At 42.1% G+C, this 18,892-nt stretch overlaps 1 pseudogene; it reads left to right on the forward strand.

Annotated features, from left to right (window-relative positions):
• LOC134352443 (Ig heavy chain C region, membrane-bound form-like) overlaps positions 1 to 18,892 on the forward strand; it is a 71,832-nt pseudogene that overhangs the window by 35,349 nt on the left and 17,591 nt on the right.

Here is an 18,892-nt window from a genome sequence, read left to right on the forward strand (position 1 = left end):
AGCGGTGCAAATCCCCTCTCTCCCCTCTGTCTCATTCAGATTGACGGCCTGGATTTCCAGCCCCAGGTCCACAACCGTCTGTTCCAACACCAGGAAGTTCAACTGGTAAGTCGGCTCATTTTTCTCATATCGCACCAAACTCCTCTGGCCAAAACTCCTCCACATTTGACAGTTCGCTTCTGTCGCCCGGGCTCAGCCACTCACCTCACCTCATTATCCCCCCAGGCGAATCCAATTTCTAGGCGGTCATCACATACGCCAAAACTCCACGCAGCTTCGCTTCCCACGTGGTCTTTTTCATGCCCCGCGGGAAGGATGCAGGGGTTCCGGTATGCCCTTGGACATCTTTTTGGATCCGAAGAATCGTAGGGAACTAATGACGGCCCTCTTCGGCTCGACAGCCGCACTCGTCGGGATCTGGCAACAACCACTCCTCAGATCCAGCACATTAAACCACGGTGCCAGGGTCAAATGCCGCGACGTACTCTCATTGAGGTGTCTTCAGCGGTCAACACCCCTCCTTCGTGGTAGATCGGAGCGTCTACTAAGAGGGTCTCACCCTCAGCTACTTTCCCCCAGGCTGTACCACAGCTGGGTCTCGTTTAAAGTACCAGCTCAAGGCTGCTACACACGTCCTCAGAAGCAACTCGACACGCTGGGTGCCCAGATAATGCCCCCGTGAACTCCAGGGTCATTAACCAATCATCGTCTTCTGGATAGTTACTGGCACTAGTACCCAAAATCTCCGGTGCCCTTGCAGTTGTCAAGGGTAAATGCTTCAGACACCGGTTGTAAAACGAACTTGACAACAACTTGACCTGCGCCCTGGGTTCGAGGATTACTGTAGCATCGCTTCCCTCTGTCCGTAACGACACCGTGGGGCGTGGTCCCTCTAAGCCTTCAGGAATAGTGTCTTTCCTTTCGGAAGTTCATTGATACATTGCTGGGAACGTGCTTTCCCAGAGTCCACAAGCCGTACCCCCACTGGGCCACGACTGAGTTTCCCGACACCTCTCTGATCTGCTGAGCAACTGAAGGAGAGGCTGATCGCCTGAAATGAACCTCCTGAAACTGCAAGCAATTTACCCGTCCTCTTAGCCAGAGAAGACACACTGAAAACTTTCCCCCCTCTTTCAAATAACTGACAGCTGTCACTACGGTGTAAGTGAACCTGCCTGCTCTAACACCGTCACCAGCCCGCCTACTTAAACATTCAACAAATCTCTGTCGTTGTCTCTCTACCGAGTCATCTAACAACTGAGAGATTCTCTCCACCCACGTCTCTCACGCCTCCGCCCCTCTTGGGGTGGACATTACACCAAACGCCAGGCAGAGCTTGCCAGAGCTAGAACATTTATTCGCAGACACTATCTCCAAATCAGAGAACTACTTCCTCTCTCACCCAACAGCATTGACAGCCCCGAGTTCCACCTCCAACTCATCAATGCTAGTCTGAACTCGAACAAAGACATCAACCACCACGCAAGCAGCAATAACCAGCAAATAACCCATAGAACAGACATTAATGATTTAAACAGGGCAACCACACATCATACCAGTAGATCCAATCCCGGACGAGCCCCCACAATGTAGCCCCCTGGCCAGCCTCAGGGTCGCACGGATCGCTGTCGTCTGGGGAAACAGCCCTCGGCCCCGCCAAACTGGGACATTAGTTTGTGTGGATGTAGTGTGATGTACCCTACCCCGCCCAAATAACAAACAATACACCAGATACGATTAAATGATTTACAGTTTGTATATATTTCTGGAACTATATAATCACTAGAGAATAAAATATAACAAGAACATAAAAGGCGTCACTCTTATCAAACTTCAATCTCTTCATGCACATGCAGTTGGAGCTCAGGAGCCTTCTTCTTCACACTGCAACCCCTCGAACTACCTCGACCGGCCGACTGGGACCAACAATTGTGGTCGACCAGACGCTCCACACGAGTCCGGCTCCGTCTCCTCTCCTCTCCAAACGCCCCGCTCGGGGTCCGACCCAGTAAGCGGGCATCACAGCACCCGGTCCATTCTCTGTCTCTCTCTCTCTCGCCTTCTGCCTCAAAACCCCGCTCATACAATATCTTACCTGCACACCAAAAGCATTTCAACTATCCCAATTGGTTCAGGACATCTTCTTATCAGTAACGTGATCCAAACAAACTGCTTAGCGGGAAGACTTTCTCAGCAGTTAACATAAGAAATAAGGCCATTCAATTGTAACATAACGAATAAGCCATTTTAATTAGACTGCACAGAGATATTATTAAAAAAAACTTACATTCTCATAATTTCATAAATTTCTGCACATCTCCCCGCGTCATCTGTCAGTCCAGAGAGAATAACCGGAACGTATGGAAACTCTTGTTGTATCATTTGCCTTCAAATCCAGGCAGCTTCCTTGCGAAACCTTCTGCACCACCCTAAATCAGCGACGTATTTACCATATTGCGGTGACCAGAAATTTTACAACATTCCAACTGCTCGTAATCAGAGATGAGTAAGCTAGCAAAATGGTTTCCTGACTTTAGAATGTCATGCAACGATTAATAACTGCAAGCGTGCCAGGTGTCTTCTTAACCACACTATCAACCTATGTAGCTACTTCCAGGTAGCTATAACCCTGCACTGCAAGATCCTTCTGCTCAGTAGCACTATTCAATGTATCGAATTTAACAGTGTATTGTATCTTTAAGTTTGCCTTACCAAGCTGAATCAGTACACCGTTGGCAGAGAGAAATACAATCGTCATTTTACCGCCCATATCTGCAAGAGTTTCCACTAAGTTTTCGGCGAGTCGTCTACGCTCTCCACAACATCACCAAGTCTCGCCAAATTTCGAGCGCCAACGTAGTATGTTTATGCTGTACGTCTCTGTGATATGAAATAAATAGATTTCACTAGAAAAATGCTACGTTGTCACGGAATGAAGGTTGAAAGTCATCAAATGTTTCAGCAGAAATGTGTCACCTAACTTAGGTCTTGCGATGCAATGAGTTGTGCTATCTTGTGCGTTTCCATGTTATTGCAGCATATTGAACGTTGCACAGCCTGGTGCGCTGGTATGCCATATTAGCAGGTGACGACAGGCTTAACTTAAATGATAACTGGAAACGAAATGTGTACGTAAATTAAGAAGCAAAAATATATCGTTCAAATATTTATATTGTGCCAGGTTATGGCCTTGATTGACACCCTATATTTCCTCATCTGTCTCCTCCTGCTTACGACCGTTCGCTGCATACACGCTGAGTGTTTGCTGTTTTCAAATTACGAAAATGTTTCAGGCACTGCATGATAGCTCAAGATTGCGCTGGTCTGAGGAATTAGCAGAACTGAAATGGTATCTGGCATCCAGTCAGTTGCAAGTGATAGATTGTATAACCATATAACCATATAGCAATTATATTCCGGAAACAGGCCATCTCGGCCCTTCTAGTCCTTGCCGAACTCTTACTCTCACCTAGTCCCACCGACCTGCCCTCTACCCATAAGCCTCCATTCCTTTCCTGTCCATATAGCTATCCAATTTAACTTTAAACGACAGCATCCAACCTGCCTCAACCACTTTGGTGGAAGCTCGTTCCACACAGCTACTACTCTCTGAGTAAAGAAGTCCCCCCTCACGTTACCCTTAAACTTTTGCCCTTTAACTCTCATCTCATGTCCTCTTGTTTGAATCTCCCACATTCTCAATGGAAAAAAAAAAGCCTATCCACGTCAACTCTATCAAAACCCCTCATAATTTTTAACACCTCCATCAAATCCCCCCTCAACCTTCTACGTTCCAAATAATAAAGAGGCATCTTGTTCAACCTTACTCTTAACTTAGGCCATTAAACCCAAGTAACATTCCAGTAAAGCTTCTCTGTACTCTCTCTAATTTTTTGACATCTTTCCTATAATCCGTTGACCAAAACTGAACAAATTTGGCCTCACCAATGCCTTGTAAAATTTCAACATCACATCCCAAATCTTATACTCAATGCTTTGATCTATAAAGCCCAGCATACCAACAGCTTATTTCACCACCCTGTACACATGAGAGTCCACCTTTAGAATTCCCCATTGTGATGGTTGCCAAGACTCATGCTGATCCCCGTGAAATCTCACTGCATGATGCATAAGTATTCTCTAAAAAAAAAACACAAACGAACACGTAAATTAATGCTCTGCTGTGGGTAAATATTATCAGCTTATTTAATGTTCTATAATCAATATTGATCGCAGATGTACTCGCGGTTGGCGCTGATATAAATACTCTCAGAAATACAAGTCGCAGGTTAGAATGTGGAGGAACAGAAATGGAACAAAATTTTCCCCACCAACGCAGAGCTTATTTAGAGGGAGAAATATGCAAATAATCAAAAGATGTTGCAGTAATAAATCAACTTTTAAATATCCTTCTGTCAGCTGCAGTGTATTGAAATAGGCATTAATCAATATCGTTCAAGATATTTTTTTCCCATACCCTCAGGGAAACATAACATACCGAGCGCAGATCGAATGAGATTTAATGATTTACTTGATCTCTTCATACACGTCCTCTTATTGGCCTAGAAGTTCTTTCTCCCATATATGGTTTTATGCACTAGTATCCTTCTGTTAATCTGTACTCTTCAGGGTAGCGAACTCAATAGTGTGTTTTAGCTTTACGGTTAACTTATCAACCGGCAGTACTACACAATTGACAGGGCTGAATGTGATTTTCATTTTACCAACCATATCTGCAACAGTTTCATTTTCCACAGAGTTTTTGATGAATTCTCTACGCTATTCACAACACCATAAAACTTTATATCGTCACAAAGCATGCTAACCACCCATTAATATGTTAATTTTATCATGTATCTTTATCACAATTAACAGAGATCCCAGCATTTCTCCCTGCGAAACAATATTAAAAAGAGAACTCCTGTTAAAATAAGGCCCTTCGATGTCATTCTCTCTTTCCTGGACAAGCCAGTTATGGATGCAAAATGGGGATTTGAACATTCAACTTATGCATCTTAATTTTTTGATGAGGTCCCTTAATGATCCTGACGAATGTTTGACTAAAATTCATCTAGACAATATTCACAACTCTATCTTGCTCAATTACCATCGGCACCTTTACAAAAGGAAAACAAAAAAAAACAAAAAAACAAAAAAAAAACGGTTATTAGCAGGACATGATGGGCCTGCACAGACTACAGCAGGATTTTATTAATCAGGAAACCGGTATGTAGATGTTCTTAAATCATCTCCATATTAATTATCGTCTGTACCTTTTTCAGGAAAAGTGTCTGGATACATTGACATCAAACCTCTTCAAGATACCCAACACAACATTCTCATTTACTTCGAAATGTAATTAATTATCTCAGTACTATCATTCATATTCTCTACATTGTTCTCCTTAATCAGACGCAAGAACAGAGAAAACAAAACCTCTGAAATCTGATTCACGTTGTAGTTCTCTGAAATCTTTTGAAGTGATTATATAAAGGAAAGGGTTTTTTGCAAACATGGGGATAATTCACGCAACAGGAAGTGGGGCTTTCCACTGGCGACGTTCCAAAAATATACTTTCGAGACGTTTTGGAAGGGCAGATTTACATGATACAATGTGATCTCACATTTTTTGGAGATCTTATTCTAATAATCTCAACCTGAATGGATTGTGTTTTCCGTTGGTCGGTCGCATTTAAATGGAGAGTTTTGGAATTTTAGTGTGCTTGATAAATGTTATTTTATGACCCTGCGACATTTCTTGGACATGGTCAAATGATTTTGACATTGTATTCAGACATATCCATTACGGACACATTCCATGGAAAGATGTTGTGGAATTTTCATCTTAAGAATCAATGGTTCTGATTCTTCTGGCGTGCTTAAGGGAGGGGTGCAGTATTGGTGTCACTTTCTATTCCATCATCAATGTCACTTTTTTCCAGCTGACCCAATCGGCTATTCCAAGAACGACAATCAAATGAGTAAATGGGCACGCATTTTGTAGTAAAAAAAAATGGTCTACCCAGGCGTTAAAATGATAGTGGGGGTCGATTTTAGAACAGTTTCTACGTACACGCTGAGTCTGTTATCAGAGGTGATGAAGCGATAGCTGGGATATATCATTTCAATAGTCTTATCTCAATATTCTCCTGTTAATCGAACCCTCCATATTTTCTTAACGAGGAATGGTCGCTGCAGGGAAGTATCCTGTCCGGTTCTGCCTGACAATTTGAAAATAAATACAGACCACTGCATTCAGACAGTTATTTTCGGGGATATGAATTTACCATATTGCCAGCGGGTCAGTATGCGAGTTGCGAGCTATTGTGAGAACTTGAGACTTCGATTAGAACGAAGAACAGTTAATGTTTCATGTCTGAATCCCAGTTTGTTTGTTTTTTTTTCCCAGCTCCCTGGTAATTCTGTGAAAGATAAACCTAAATTTGTAATTAATCTCGATGCTGCACCCCCTGATCAGTAAGACCATTTTCTGGCAGTATGTCAGACATGTTGCTGGGAAGATGTTGATCTCATCGTGCTCTTCTTCATAACCAGTTATTTTCTGTCTATGTGCAGTCGACCGGAAACAGTTTGTTTTTTCGTTCCTTGGGACACACAGGTGTTTCCTTTCAGTTGTTTCAGTAAAGTCAAATGTTGGACTCCGTCCACAGAAATTGAATAACAGATGCAGATTACATGTGGACGGGAAAAGAAATTAAATGCAAAGTTCCAATAAGCGTCAATCCTTCCATGATGCATTTCGCCTGTAATCGCATTAAACATGTGCAAGATTGGTGAAAGTATTAAACGATCAGTTTAAGTTGCATGGATGAATACAATATATGAAAAACTAGTTTATCTTTAACATTGTGTTGCTTTTCAAACTTAAAGGAAAGTCTTTCAAGCACATGTTGCACTACTGCCATGACTGAGGAAATGGAACACAGGATTAAAACTGCGGGCAGATTAATCGTCTCTTTAAACTATTCTATCAGTCAATTGATACCATCCAATTTAATTTGAGGTATCTTCCAAAATAAGTTGCCTATGTTGATTCCACACGCTGTATCACACAACCATTCTGACCTTCTCTCATATAGATTATATAATTGCTTTACAAATGAACTTAGATTAATGGGTAAACAACGTTTATTTTCAATTCTGTCTCACTCCCCTTTTTACCGGTTTTCTGTCACAAGGATACAATATTTCACAGTCCGGCACAAATAGACGTTGACAATGTAACTGAACGGAAACAGCTGTGCATTCTGTGCTTAAAAAAGTTGTTTCCAGCACAACCATCAGTGGAAGAATGCCTGCCAAGGAAATTCCTAACCAAAGTCTTCAAAATCTGCCCCGATAATCACACATTGCACTAGAATGAAATGTGTATGATCAGCCATGATTACATTTTAGGCTGGGGCAGCTGCGAAATGCAGTATGGTCTTCCTACTTTATTCTCCCTGGTTCGATGAATTCCCATTTAAACATTTATTAAATCATTAAACATGCATATCACCGCATTTAAATCATGAATGTCGCCACACCGTGTGAGTAACGATATGGAACCATGTCATCAGGGAGAAAATTCCGGATATTATTTGTAAAAATGACGCAATGATTTTATTTTATTTCATCTTAGGTGATTTCAATTTCTTGAGAAGGCAGTGCAAGAATGGTACCATATCTGCATGGTACGTTATCTTGCAAGAACAGAAAAATATAGAAGTAGAAACATAGAAAATAGGTGCAGGAGTAGGCCATTCGGCCCTTCGAGCCTGCACCGCCATTTATTATGATCATGGCTGATCATCCAACTCAGAACCCCGCCCCAGCCTTCCCTCCATACCCCCCGATCCCGGTAGCCACAAGGGCCATATCTAACTCCCTCTTAAATATAGCCAATGAACTGGCCTCAACTGTTTCCTGCGGCAGAGAATTCCACAGATTCACCACTCTCTGTGTGAAGAAGTTTTTCCTAATCTCAGTCCTAAAAGGCTTCCCCTTTATCCTCAAACTGTGACCCTTTGTTCTCGACTTTCCCAACATCGGGAACAATCTTCCTGCATCTAGTCTGTCCAATCCCTTTAGGATTTTATACGTTTCAATCAGATCCCCCCTCAATCTTCTAAATTCCAACGAGTACAAGCCCAGTTCATCCAGTCTTTCTTCATATGAAAGTCCTGCCATCCCAGGAATCAATCAGGTCAACCTTCTTTGTACTCCCTCTATGGCAAGGATGTCTTTCCTCAGATTAGAGGACCAAAACTGCACACAATACTCCAGGTGTGGTCTCACCAAGGCCTTGTACAACTGCAGTAGTACCTCCCTGCTCCTGTACTCGAACCCTCTCGCTATAAATGCCAGCATACCATTCGCCTTCTTCACCGCCTGCTGTACCTGCATGCTCACTTTCAATGACTGGTGTATAATTACACGCAGGTCTCGTTGCACCTCCCCTTTTCCTAATCGGCCACCATGCAGATAATAATCTGCTTTCGTATTTTTGCCACCAAAGTGGATAACTTCACATTTATCCACATTAAATTGCATCTGCCATGAATTTGCCCACTCACCCAACCTATCCAATTCACTCTGCATCCTCTTAGCATCCTCCTCACAGCTAACACTGCCACCCAGCTTCGTGGCATCCGCAAACTTGGAGATGCTGCATTTAATTCCCTCATCCAAGTCATTAATATATATTGAAAACAAATGGGGTCCCAGCACTGAGCCTTGTGGTACCCCACTAGTCACCGCCTGCCATTATGAAAAGGTCCCGTTTATTCCTACTCCTTGCTTCCTGTCTGCTAACCAATTCTCCATCCACATCAATGCCATACCCCCAATACCGTGTGCTTTAAGTTTGCACACTAATCTCCTGTGTGGGAACTTGTCAAAAGCCTTTTGAAAATCCAAATATACCACATCCACTGGTTATCTCCTATCCACTCTACGAGTTACATCCTCAAAAAATTCTATGAGATTCGTCAGACATGATTTTCCTTTCACAAATCCATGCTGACTTTGTCCGATGATTTCAACGCTTTCCAAATTTGCTGTTATCACATCATTGATAACTGACTCCAGCAGTTTCTCCACCACCGACGTTAGGCTAACCGGTCTATAATTCCCCGGTTTCTCTCTCCCTCCTTTTTTAAACAGTGGGGTTACACTAGCCACCCTCCAATCCTCAGGAACTAGTCCAGAATCTAACGAGTTTTGAAAAGTTATCACTAATGCATCCATTATTTCTTTGGCTACTTCCTTAAGCACTCTAGGATGCAGAACATCTGGCCCTGGGGATTTATATGCCTTCAATCCCTTCAATTTACCTAACACCACTTCCCTACTAACAAGTATTTCGCTCAGTTCCTCCATCTCTCTGGACCCTCTGTCCCCTACTATTTCTGGAAGATTATTTATGTCCTCCTTAGTGAAGACAGAACCAAAGTAATTATTCAGTTGTTCTGCCATGTCCTTGCTCCCCATAATCAATTCACCTGTTTCTGTCTGCAGGGGACCTACATTTGTCTTTACCAGTCTTTTCCTTTTTACATATCTATAAAAGCTTTAACAGTCAGTCTTTATGTTCCCTGCCACTTTTCTCTCATAATCTTTTTTCCCCTTCCTAATTAAGCTCGTTGTTCTCCTCTGCTGAACTCTGAATTTCTCGCAGTCCTCAGGTGAGCCACTTTCTCTGGCTAATTTGTATGCTTCTTCTTTGGAATTGATAATATCCCTAATTTCTCTTGTCAGCCACGGGTGCACTACCTTCCTTGATTTATTCTTTTGCCAAACTGGGATGAACAATTGTTGTAGTTCATCCATGCAACCTTTAAATGCTTGCCATTGCATATCCACCGTCAATCCTTTAAGTGTCATTTGCCAGTCTATCTTAGCTAATTCACGTCTCATACCTTCAAAGTTACCCCTCTTTAAGTTCAGAACCTTTGTTTCTGAATTAATTATGTCACTCTCTATCTTAATGAAGAATTCCACCACATTATGGTCACTCTTACCCAAGGGGCCTCTCACAACAAGATTGCTAATTAACCCTTCCTCATTGCTCAAAACCCAGTCCAGAATAGCCTGCTCTCTAGTTGGTTCCTCGACATGTTGGTTCAAAGAATGCATCCCGCATACATTCCAAGAAATACAAGTAACATGCAGAAAATCCTGCAGGGACTAAACGAGGCAGTCAGCACCATGGAAATGATCAAACACATGAACGTTCATAACAATTTACCGGGTGGATCAGTCCACCTCTCCGCCCAACTCTCGCCTTTCATCGTTCAGTGTGTAAAATTGGTTCGCCTTGGTGGCACTTTAAGATTAGATCCCGTACCAATTACCTCCCTTGTGATTTACATTTCAACAAATCTTCATGTTGAACGCATTGAGAGTTTCCTTCTCCACTTCCATCGAGATAGATGTCCTAAGTCCCACATGGAAAACCATAGAAACCATAGGAAAAACCACAGCACAGAAACAGGCCGTTTGGCCCTTCTTGGCTGTGCCGAACCATTTTCTGCCTAGTCCCACTGACCTGCATACGGACCATATCCATCATATCGTCCTCCCATCCATGTATCTATCCAAATTATTCTTAAATTTTGAAAAAAAAAAAGAACCCGCATTTACCACCTCGTCTGGCAGCTCATTCCATACTCAACCATTCTCTCTGTGAAGAATTCCCCCACCCCTATGTTCCCTTTAAACTTTTCCCTCCTCACCCTTAACCAATGTCCTCTGTTTTGTTTTTCTCCCTTTGCCTCAGTGAAAAAAGCCTGCTTGCATTCACTCTATCTATACCCATCATAATTTCATATACCTCTATCAAATCTCCCCTCATTCTTCTACGTTCCAGAGAATAAAGTCCTAACCTATTTAACCTTTCTCTGTTACTGAGTTTCTCAGGTCCCAGCGACATCCTTGTAAACATTCTCAGCACTCTTTCAACCATATTTATATCCTTCTTGTAATTTGGTGACCAAAACCGAGCACAATACTCCGGATTCAGCCTCACCAATGCCTTCTACAACCTCATGATAACAATCCAGCTCTTATACTCAATACTTTGATTAATAAAGGCCAATGTATCAAAAGCTCTCTTTACAAACCTATCTACCTGTGACGCCACTTCTAAGGAATTTTGTATCTGTATTCCCAGATCCCTCTTTTCTACTGCACTCCTCAGTGCCTTACAATTAAACCTGTATGTTCTACCTTGGTATGTTCTTCCAACGTGCAATACCTCGTACTTGTCTGTATTAATCTCCATCCGCCATTTTTCAGCCCATTTTTCCAGCTGGTCCAATTCCCTCTGCAGGCTCTGAAAACCATCCCTAACTGTCTACTACACCTCCAATCTTTTTATCATCAGCAAATTTGCTAATCCAATTTACCACATTATCATCCAGATCATTGATATGGATGACAAATAACAATGGACCCAGCAATGATCCCTGTGACACACCACTAGTCACAGGACTCCACTCGCAGAAACAATACTCTAATACCATATTTGGCTTCTTCCATTGAGCCAATGTCTAATCCAATTAACCACCTCTCCATGTATACCTAGCGACTGAATTTTCCTAACTAACGTCCCATGCGGGACCTTGTCAAAGGCCTTACTGAAGTCTATGTGGACAATATCCACTGCCTTCCCTTCAGCCACTTTCCTGGTAACCTCCTCGAAAAACGCCAATGGATTGGTCAAACATGACCTACCACACACAAAGCCATGTTTACTCTCCCGAATAAGTCCCTGTCTATCCAAATGTTTGTAGATTTTGTCTCTTAGTACTCCCTCCAATATCTTACCTTCTACCCGCGTTAAATTTACCGGCCTATAATTTCCAGGGTTACTTTTCGATCCTTTTTAAACAACGGAACAACATGCGACACTCTCCAATCCTCCGGCACCTCACCTGTAGCCAGCGGCATTTTAAATATTTCTGCCAGGGTTCCTGCAATTTCAACACTAGTCTCCTTCAAGGTCCGAGGTTACGCCCTGTCAGTTCCCTGGGATTTATCGACTTTAATTTTCCTCAAGACAGAAAGCACCTCCTCCTTTTCAATCTGTACAGTTTCCATGATCTCACTACTTGTTTCCCTTAATTCCACAGACTTCATACCAGTTTGCTTAGTAAATGCAGACGCCAAAAAAAAAACTATTTGATATCTCCTCCATTTCCTCTGCTTCCGCACATAGCCCACCACTCTGATCTTCAAGAGAACCAATTTTATCCCTTACAATCCTTTTTGCTCTTCATATACCTGTAAAATTTCTTTGGATTATCCTTCACTTTCTCTACCAAGGCAACCTTAATGTCTTCTTTTAGCCCTCATGATTTCTTTCTTAAGTATTTTCTTGCATTTCTTATACTCCTCAAGCACCTTATTTACTCCCTGTTTTCTATACATGCCATACAACTCCCTCTTCTTCTTTATCAGAGTTGCAATATCCCTTGAGAACCAAGGTTCCTTATTCCTATTCACTTTGCCTTTAATCCTGACAGGAACATACAAACTCTGCACTCTAAAAAATTGTCCTTTGAAGGCTTCTCACCTACCGATCACATCTTTGCCAGAGAACAACCTGTCCCAATCCACGCTTTTTAGATCCATTCTGGTTTCTTCAAATTTGGCCTTCTTTCAGTTCAGAACCTCAACCATTCTGAACATCGCTTTGAAAGAAGATGGTTAACTTCGTTGTTATCATCGGCTTCGTTTCGATGTGAAGCATCGCGCCTTTCTCTTGGAAAAGATCTGAAGAAAACTATTAACCGTATCTTACCGCCAATCCATTGAACAATCCGACATATTTTATTTAGTTCATCACTCAGGAAGCCCCATGTGAATGTCCACGTGATATAATCTTTAATTCGTACACCAGGCCCGGGAAACATACGGTAACCGACTGCACTGTCCCCAACAAAGCAACGCCGCGCCTTAAACATACTCACCAGAATTCTCCGAAAAATACCGAAACATACGATAAAGATATCATACAGTTGCAGGTCCATTGGCTGTCCTGACGTGAAATGAAATAAAATATTTCGCTCCTTATTAAATGACGCCGTGAAATCTATTCTGAATCTCGTCGAAAATCAGCACGCTGATATCCAGTCTTGCATTTGAAGAACATTTTGGTATATCCTTTCATATTATAGGTCAGGTTACTTTGCATTTTTATTATTTTATTTATTGATAACATCTCAGTTGTTTTTTTTTAGTTAAAAAAAAACACTATCCAATTCTCTACCCTCTAACCAGCTTTTGCTGTGTGACATACCCTCGCTTTAACTTTTACGTTAACTTTGATATCTGTTTTACAGGTGGTGTCATCTTTTCTTTAGAATGCATCTTCCTTCTTGGTATGTGTATATCCTGTCGCTTCCTAATTGTTGCGTGAAATTACAGCCATTGCTGCTCTGCCGTCACACCCACGAGTGCTCTTTTCTAACCATTCCTGCTCAATTCCTCCGTATTGCCTGTGTAATTCCCTTTACTGCACTGGAGTAAAAATCTATATGGCTTGGGCCTCTCCTTCTCTAATTTAAGGATAATCTCTATAATATTATAATCACTTGCCCCGAAGAGCGATTTTACCTGTTATTTTCAAATCATTGCTGGTTCATAGCAGAACAGCCAATGCAGAATAGCTGATCATCTCGTGGGCTCAACAACAAGTTGCTCGAACAAAAAAACACATCTTGTTGGCTCCCTTGAAATTCCTTTTCCTTTAATTCAGAACCAACCTGATTTTCCAAATCTGCTGTCACTTTAATCTCCCCCATAAGCATTGTAATAATGCCCTTTGAATGGATTTTCTATACAGTCACAGTCATAGTCATAGTCATACTTTATTGATCCCGGGGGAAATTGGTTTTCGTTACAGTTGCACTATAAATAAAAAATAGTAATAAAATCATAAATAGTTAAATAATAATATGTAATTAATGCCAATAAATTATGAAATAAGTCTGGGACCAGCATATTGGCTCAGGGTGTCTGACCCTCCAAGGGAGGACTTGTAAAGTGTGGTGGCCACAGGCAGGAATGACTTCCTATGACGCTCTGTGTTCCATCTCGGTGGAATGAGTGTCTGGCTGAATGTACTCCTCTGCCCACGCAATACATTATGTAGTGGATGATAGACATTGTCCAAGATGGCAAGCAACGTGGACAGCATTCTCTTTTCAGACACCACCGAGAGAGAGTCCAGTTTCATCCCCACAACATCAATGGCCCTGCGAATGAGTTTGTTGATTCTGTTTGTGTCTACTACCCTCAGCCTGCTGCCCCAGCACACAACAGCAAACATGATAGCACTGGCCACCACAGACTCGTAGACCAACCTCAGCATCGTCCGGCAGATGTTGAAGTACCTCAGTCTCCTCAGGAAATAGAGACGGCTATGACCCTTCTTGTAGACATCCTCAGTGTTCTTTGACCAGTCCAGTTTATTGTTAATTCGTATCCCCACGTATTTGCAATCCTCTACCATGTCCACACTGACCACCTGGATGGAAACAGGGTTCACCGGTACCTTAGCTCTGCTCAGGTCTACCACCAGCTCTAGTCTTTTTCAAATTAAGCTGCAGATAATTCTGCTCACACTATGTGACAAATTTTCCTACCGTAGCCCTGTACTCACCCTCATCTGCCTTGCTGATACATCCAACTATGGCAGAGTCTTCCGCAAACTTCTGAAGATGACAAGTCGCTGTGCAGTTGAAGTCCGAGTTGTAAATGGTGAAGAGAAAGGGGGACAAGACAGTCCTCTGTGGAGCCAATTGTGATTTGTAGGCAAAAGCCTTACGAACGTTTATGGATCTGTATGCAACTACTGTCAAAGACTTTTTACCCCTGCAGTTCGTCAGCTGTACGCACAATGATTTACTAGCTCCTGAACTTTCTTACCTCTATGTAATCATTTAATTTTACTTCATTCCGACAGGACATCGCTGCCCCCTTTTCTTCTTGCTCAGAGTTTCGATGTAATGCGTATCCTTCGGCATGAATTTCCTAGTTATTATCTTTTAGAGATGCCTAGAACATCATAACTGCAAATCTGCAACAGTGCTGCAAGTTCATCTACCTTATTCTGTATTCTGTATACTGCGCACATTCGAGTACAGCAACATCACCCTTTTCGATTTTGTCCATAATTTACACTGCATGTTCCCTGTTTGATTTCAAGTCAGTTAGCTCTCTTCAGCACTGTGGTTGTCCGCCCTTCCTACAATGTTTAGTCGTCCTTAATCAGACGAAGCTCAAACTTTTGATTCCTATCTTTTTCAATGGACTTAGTATCATCTGTCTCCAGAATATCTACTCTAAATGTTCTTACACTGGGTATCCCATCGCTGAGCAACTCTAGTTGACACCACATAGTGAAGCATTAAGAAAACATGCGTCGATGGTATTAGACCGCTACAGTTCAGGTGCAAACCGACCCTCATGAAAGCCACCCTTACATTACCAACTTCTGAGCACGGATTAAACTTTATATTTTCCCCAGTTCTGGCCTCACTAGCACGTCGTACGTGTAAAAATCTTGAGATCACAAAGCCTGAGATTTTGCTCTTAACTTTGCACCTAAATCCCTGAAATATCTACTCAGAACCTCGTCACTCATAAAGCCCATTGTATTGATACCTACTGTACCTAGACAACGTCTTCTGGGTATTCACGCTTCCACTTAAGAGTATCCCGGACCCATGCAACCAGCAGCATCCACGCTATTGGGGAATCTTTTTTTTTTTTCGTCCACTAAACCTACTGTCCGGATACCTAAATAACGATTTCACTATTGTTACATACCCCGTAACTGGGTTGCCAAACCAGCAGAAATGGATCACTCAGTTGGAGTCTGGATTACTGGAATTAACAAAGTTTTATTAATGAAATAAGCAACACAGTACTCTAATCAAAAGGATAATAAATGCAACAGTTCAGTAATGATAAATACACATGTACACAGAACTAGGATAACAGGATCAATCAAGCTCTATCGTCGTCTAGGGGTAAATGACCAGTTTCAAAGTGACGCAAAGTTCAGTTCAGTTCACAGTAATCACTGCCGTGGGAGAGAGAGAGAGAAAGCGAATGAATATTCAAAAACGGCTTCCACACAGACCTTCGATATTCCTCGCTGTCAGCTTTCGGGCGAGTCATTTCTAATGTCTTCTGAGGTCACCGACTGTGACCCCTTCCGTTTCCAGATACGATTGTTTCTCTGCGGTGAACCTGGCACCCAGGCAAGGGTGGACACACACCAGGTTCCCGCCGATCGTTCCTTTCCACCCTGTGCGTCTATGGCTTGGATCCGCGACCAGCCCTCCAAAAACTCCCACCTACTTGTGGGAGACGCACCGCTTCCAGGGTCTCGTTACCTCGGGGTGTCGTGTGTGTCTTGCCTTAGCGAACCTGTCCATTTTTATCCCCCTGCTGGGGTATCGCCTGTCCATCACTTCAAACAGTTCAGGGTTTAAAGAGGATCCGGTCTTGACAGCTCTCCCGTCTCTTCATTAACATCTCCAAATGCTGTTCCATTGTTTTCCTTATCTCTCTTTCTCATGAAGGCAGGTGGCAGACAAACTGTTGATCCGACTGGTGCCAGCAAAGGACAGTTAACATCTTAGTGTATGTGTACTTTCGTCACACTATCAATACTGCTTTCTGTTCTCCTTCCTTCCTGCCTGAGACATAGAGGAAGACTCGTGATATAGTTCCGAAAACTGTGACTTTGCTCTGTTAGGACATCCAACTGAACATAATACAAAGGGGAATTGCCAAATGAGTACACTGCACTGGCTCCTTAATAGCTTTCCCTTCGTGAGTATCCACCAGTTTCCTGTGTCCTGCTCCGTTGGTATAACTACTTTTTAAATTGTGCAACCTGCAAGCCCATCAGCATCTCGAATTGTTCGGAGTTCACACAGGCACAGTTGCATATTCTTACGGCTTCCTAATCCATTAAATAAGCACTTCATTTTTCGCTGCTATATATGCCCTAAGATTGGATTTTATGCTGGCCTTGACTTCTCTTGTTAGCTAACGTTCTGCCATATTTCCTTTAGAATAGTTATTCATCTTTGCCATGCATATAATCTGCACATTCCGAATATTTCCAGAAATTCCAAACAGTCCTTCATTTCTGTCACCCCTGTAGTGTTATACCCAAATATGTCTGTCCACCTCCTTTTTGATACCTCTGTAATTCCCTTTGCTCACTGGAATACTGATACATCTCACATTCATTCTCAATTTTCAGGGTGAATGTAATCATATTATGATCATTTGCCTCGATGGGTGCGTCAACCTTAAGGTTTCCAATGAATCTGGATCGTTGCGGAACACACAAAGCAGGAGGCAAATCCAGTCGTAGGTTCAGCCATGATGTTCTATAAAGATCTATCTCGTAGGCACTGTAGAAACTCCCGTTCTTCGAATCCAGCACTAATAGATCTTCTAAATATCCCTGCCTATTAAATTCCCAGGTGTATATTGTAATATTACCATTTTTGCATGTGTTGTCTATCTCCCGTACTGATTTTCGAACACTCGCTGACTACTGCTTGGGGTAGTCTGCGTACCACGCCCATCAGGGTCTGTTTACCCTTCCAGTTCCTTACCTCTTAATAAAGCTTTAGCACCGTCTGACAGTCTGTCACCTATTTCTAATTTCCATAAGTACTTCCTTCCTGACACTTAGGTAAAGGTCATCAGATCCAATGTTGGCTAACAACTCCGTTTAACTACAGACTAATTTCCTCCATTGATAGATTGATTAATCCCATATAACTCCCTATGATACATGTTTTTATGTGAAGTTTGAGATAAAAGTTTATTTAGTAACCTTTCAATTTCTGTTTCTTCATAATATTCCTTACAATACAGGGCATGATGCAGGGTAGCATGCAGTTCACGAAAATACAGTAGATCAGTGCATATTCCATTAATACAAATATTGGTAAAGAATGAGCATAAACGTGAAACAGCTGTTGTTTTATGCAACCACACCGATATTTGCGCGGTTTCTGGGAACAGTGTGGAATCATTAATAATTTAGTGTACTATAGTACTGTGTGACATTTCGTGAAATGGATTCCTTTGGGCTCCTGTATAAGATGGAATATATAGACAGATAACTTATTTCATAGGGTAACAGCCTCCTCTACATCGCATCAAATATGTTTGGCATTAGGGAAATGAGGGAAGAAATGATCGACATATAAGGCATACTTTGTTCGAGAGAATTGAAATGTACGGTGTAGAGGGACGCGCAAATCACCATCATCGACACTTTCTTCAATATGATAAGTCTGACAAAGTATGTGGCAATGTGTTTATGCCTGCGTTGAAGAAGGTGGAAAGCTTTATCAAACGTGCTGAACATCGTTTATACAGCAGTGATATCGAAGATGTTATAATTCCCGTTTTCTGTTATTTTAGAGTTTATATGGTAGAGAAAATATCTATGGCTATATCATTTATGTCGAACATGCGAACGTAGGATGGGCGGAAAGGAAAATTTCAGCACTATTGACAATGTTTGAAGGAATAATCATGAAAAACATTCGCATTTATGGGTGACTGAGATAAGGCGTACCTGGCGATGAATGAGGCCAGACAGAATACAGGAAGCAAACGTTCTTCTGGACATACCGATTTAGGGCGTTCAGGAGACCTGGAGTTGGAAGAAACACGAAAACAGATTAGGAGAATTGTCAACGACCTGACCCATGTTTTAAAGTGCAGTGGTTGATATCTTCAGGCACGTTGGTAGTAGGAATAAACAGATAGAATATAATCTAAACTGAAGGGATCTTGAGAAATTGGAAGTGAGTTGTGAGTCCTCGTGATGGAAACAATA

The sequence above is a fragment of the Mobula hypostoma genome, chromosome 10 (genome assembly GCF_963921235.1).
Source record: "Mobula hypostoma chromosome 10, sMobHyp1.1, whole genome shotgun sequence".
In the NCBI taxonomy this organism is placed as follows: domain Eukaryota; kingdom Metazoa; phylum Chordata; class Chondrichthyes; order Myliobatiformes; family Myliobatidae; genus Mobula; species Mobula hypostoma.